The following is a 4814-nucleotide window of genomic DNA, read 5'->3' as shown; positions in this document are numbered from 1 at the left end:
AACTTAACAAAAATTGTAATAGTGGAAAACGAGAGAAGGTAGTTTCACAGTCTAACTCTTCTGAGTTAGTGTTATTTAGAAATTGTATACTTGATATGTATAATCTGTCTAAAATAATGACCCTATTTCCACATTATACTGTGTCCTTTACGACATTCCTAAGAAGTCACATAACCCTAGGTAATGTAATACTTGCCTTGCATCAAAGACTTACTAATGTTAATAATAGATTTTTTTTAAAAAAACCCCTTCAGGTTTACAGGGCAAATTCAAACAGGTATCTTAATGTAAAATGAAAAAAACCATAAAAAATTTCACAAAAGCATGAACTACTCTACTAAAATTAGGTAACAGATCAAAGGTAAACAGCAAATAAAAATACTGCCACCTCCCCTTATAATGAGACTTTAAAGCTTTCAACTAACTTTTTTTTAATCCTGGCTGAAGCGTTGCCTCTATATCACACCCATTTTTAAAGCAAGAAGGTCCAAGCATTCAATGAGTGGTTAGATTAGGCAACCTTCCAGTTCTGACAATCAAGGAATAATTCTTAGATATTTTTTAAAGTACTGAAGCAGTTACAAAAGCACCTGCAACAAAAAATGTTTTCCACTTTATAGTATCACATGCTTAAAACACAAGGCAGACAGTAGTTTTTTAAATTTATTAATTTATTGATTTAATAAAGTTCTAAATTATTATTTATTATTATTATTAGCCAATAAGTTGAAAGTACTGGCTTCAGATAACTTTTTTCCCCTCAACTTTTAAAAAGATATCAACGCTTGGCCGTAAGTAAAATTGAGAGATATTAAAAGCATTCTATATGTATATTAATTAGCATGGGTTTTCCTACAGATGCAATTTTCCATTAAAGTTTCTTTTCCACTCAAAGATGCACCATTTTTAAAAAACACAAAATATTTTTACTATTATTATAACTGTGCATTTAGTTTATTAGGCTAAAGGCGTGTTTCTTAAACTCCCTAATTCTTAAATTTCTTTTCTACTTAATTATACTAAATCATGCAAAATTTTAATATAATGAAATGTAGAATACACTTCAACAGTATTAACTGATACTAAGTTAAGGCTCAATTTAAAATGCAATTACTAACAATTAAAACTATTACAATAGTTAATAGAGAACACATTCATTCACTCAGTATTCACTCAGTATTCACTCAGTATTCACTCACTCACTGCCACAAGTCAATTCTAACTCATGGTAATCTTCCATCTTGTGAGGTCTCTAAGGCTGTAAAAACATAAGGAGGCTGCCCATCTTTCTCCTCAGAAGCAGATGGTAGATTCGAACTACCAGAGAGGTACAATCTTTAGTGGGCAGAACAACATGCTACGGACTAATCCACCAGAGCTCCTTAATAGAAAATTAAGAGTTTAGTTATTGGCATTTATACTCTCTTAACACACAGGTGAAATTCAGTGGCATAGTGTGTAATTTCCAGGATAATCAACACAGGGTTTTCAGATCTTCTGTGGAAGAAAGACAGGCAGACTCATCCCATAAAGATCTACAGCCTTAGAAACTCAATGGAGGTTACCTGTGAATCCGAGTCAATTCAAAGACAATGTGCTTGTTTTTTAGTTTTAGGACAAAGATAAGAGCAATTGTAGGTGTCAAGGATACCATTTAAAAGGTTTCCTATTTCAGCACCTTTCTTTCCTGGAAGAATATGCTTCCTCAAAAACAAAAAATCTCTCCTATTCTTAAAGCTTTATAATGATAGGTATCACTTAAGTCTAAACATAGTGGCCTACTCATGTATTTTATTCTACTAAAACTATCTTCACCATAATTTCAATATTGCGTAACATACTTAGAAGGAACACTGAACAAGTTTCCAAAGGGAGAACAGCTAGGAAACATAACAGGAATCATGTTACATCAGAATCCATTAATGTCCCAAAGACAATTAGAAGAAACTTTTGAAATCATTTAGTCTACATATGGTATTATAAACGCCTTATGTCACTTGCCATTCTCAAAAGAAGTGTTGTAAAGGTCAAGAATTAATACAATTTATTTTTTTTTAAGCAGGAGTGGCATCCACTTCCTAAACAACATGCCTTTGTTGTAGAAAGGCTTCAGGCCTTCTGTTCATAGGGTCGCTATGAGTCGTGCTTGACTCAAAGGCAATCAACAACAATTTTTGCTGCTTCTTCTACAAAATAATTGAAACTGATGGGGTTTTATTCTATTTTTACTGTGAGGGTGTGATATCTTGATTTGCACACCAACAGCTTTACCCAACATTGTTTTACATTGTCAGTACAAGTGTCAACCAAAGGAAGTAGACAATCGTCAAAGAACTGCTGCTGCATGATTTTGCCAGGTAGATGTAGAAGGAATTTTTACTCTGAGCTAAAAGTAGTGCCAAAATGTAGTTGATAATCTAATCTAATCTAGAAACATTTTCTAAAATTTGGATATCAGGGTCCCACCCTAGGTCTACTAAATCAGACTCTTACTTGAGTAGAACTGATGATTTCTAGTTTTGCCTAGACTCTTCAGTGAAATTTACAATTGCTCTGTTACCTGTAAGTAAATTTGGGTTCTAATTTCTTTATCAGCATTCTTCTTTTTCCACACTCAGTAGGAAGTATACTCTTAAATGACTTTGTAAGTCTAATAGGTCAAAGATGATCAGGATCAAGATATTTCAGGGTCAGAAAAGAGAAATTAATATTGCACTTTTTAGTCCCATTAGAATGAAATATGTTAAGTTTTCACAAGTGCAAACACTTCTCGCCTAAAATAATAATCTCTGAATAAGAATCATCAGTATAAAACAAGAATCTAGATGAAAAATGAATGAGATTACTTAGTAGACAGCATTATTTCCACTTTATGAAAGCTACAAACTATAAACCTAAACCAAAACCAAAATATTGGCTACAAGGTTCCAAAGACTATTTACAGAATTACCATATGGTTTAAAGCCCAAAACTCTTGTATTTTGAGGTATTGACTAAAAAAGTTTCATATCCATCACAAGCATGAAAGAGCAAGCCAACCTAACCAGCATCAAATAAAAATTTGACACGGGGGCAAAAAGTGTTCTAAAATATTTTTTTTATTTTTTTTACTCATAAACTCACTTTTTTAATCACTTTTATCATATCTCCTATCTTTTCTAAGAAAAACAGACTCCTTAAACATAATTTACTGTGTTTTCAATTCCTTTTTTTCCTTATGGCCTACATTAATTTCACTGTTGTATTATAGTCCTCAAGTTGGAAATCACCCATAGATGATCCTCCAGTGGGTATTCAGAGGCAGTTAACCATAACAGGAGTAGACTACTTATCTTTCTCCCAAAGAAAAGTTGGTGGATTCGAACAATATGCCCTTGGGCTCCTTACCCACTACACCACTAGAATAACAAAAAGCAAAACAGAGATTTTGTGCAAGACCAGGATGAGAAAAAAATTATTATTAAAACGTCTCATAATCCTTATATCAGAACTATCTGAAATGTTTATTAAAATAAAGATATTCTTGAATTCCACCTAAACCTATTGATTCTGGAATTCTGAAAGTATAGTCTAGGAGCCTACTTTTTAACCAGAGTCCCAGGTAATTCATAAGTATAGTAAATTTCATTAATTTCTGAGCAACTGTGTTAAATATAGGAAAGCTCATTAAGGTGACTGGCAGAAAAAAGTGCAGGAACGTGGGAGGTATCATATCTGACTCTGTAGCTATTTTGGTAGTAAGGATCTTATTGATGAGGACAGTTTGCCTTTATGAAGCAAATAGGAATACGACTTGGCCACCATCACATTTTATGTGTTCCTTTATCAACCATCTCTGACATATTTGTGCCCATTTTTACTGTCAATTTGTTAATCTAACTCATTTGGGGTCTTCCTTTCTTTCACTGACCCCTTCACATTTCCAAGCATGATATCCATTTCCAAGGAATAGCCTCTCCTAACAACATGCCCAAAGTATGCGAGATGAAGATTTACAGTTAAGGTAGCTGGAGATTATGCCCCTTAGTAGAGGCTAATGTAATGGCTGTTGTTGTTCTTGATTGCCTTCAAGTTGAGCATGATTCACAGCGACCCTAAGAACAAAAGCCCTGAAGCCTTTCTACAACTATCGACATTTATCAAAGATCATAGTTTCCGGAGGCATGTTGTTTACCAGAAAAGTCAATTTTCAAGGGTTCTGACACCTCAGTGGTGAAGATGACACAGGATAGGGCAAGGTTCAGCGCTGTTGTTTATAGAGTCACTATGAGTCGACTCAACAGAACAACATTGAGTAAATTAATGCATTAATTAGTTAAAGTGTTAGAAACTAGACATGGAATTTAATAGAAAGCTTAAGTTTTAGTACAAGATTTGGGATTTTCTAAGATAAAGATACAGTCAGTTCCAAAGTAATTCAATGGACTTCTGTTCATTTGTTCACTAGATGCAAGTCATAAAATAGTGAACAGAAATCTATGGAGATACAAAACAATAAAGGAAAACTTGAGAACTCCTACAACTGATAATTTAAATCTATTACAAGATAAACAGTATACTTAGAGTAATTTGACAATTTGCAATGCTTTATAACTAGGGGGCAAAGAGAAGAGACATAAAATTCCCATCCTTGTTAATATTTTTCTTTCTATGCAAAATATAAGAGTAGCATTTGCAAAATATTTAAAAAGCAAATACTTGGGAAATATTGAAAATAAATATTAATTTTGAAGTCTATATACTTTTTTTCTTTTCTTTTTTTTAAATTTAGGTTGTTTATTTTTCATTTCAATGAACATCTACAGAGATTTTGG

This window comes from Elephantulus edwardii, unplaced genomic scaffold (genome assembly GCF_000299155.1).
Source record: "Elephantulus edwardii isolate Elephantulus edwardi_28Jun2011 unplaced genomic scaffold, EleEdw1.0 scaffold00109, whole genome shotgun sequence".
Taxonomy (NCBI): Eukaryota; Metazoa; Chordata; class Mammalia; order Macroscelidea; family Macroscelididae; genus Elephantulus; species Elephantulus edwardii.
The sequence above is the reverse complement of the archived record's forward strand: the minus strand, read 5'-3'. Positions refer to the sequence as shown.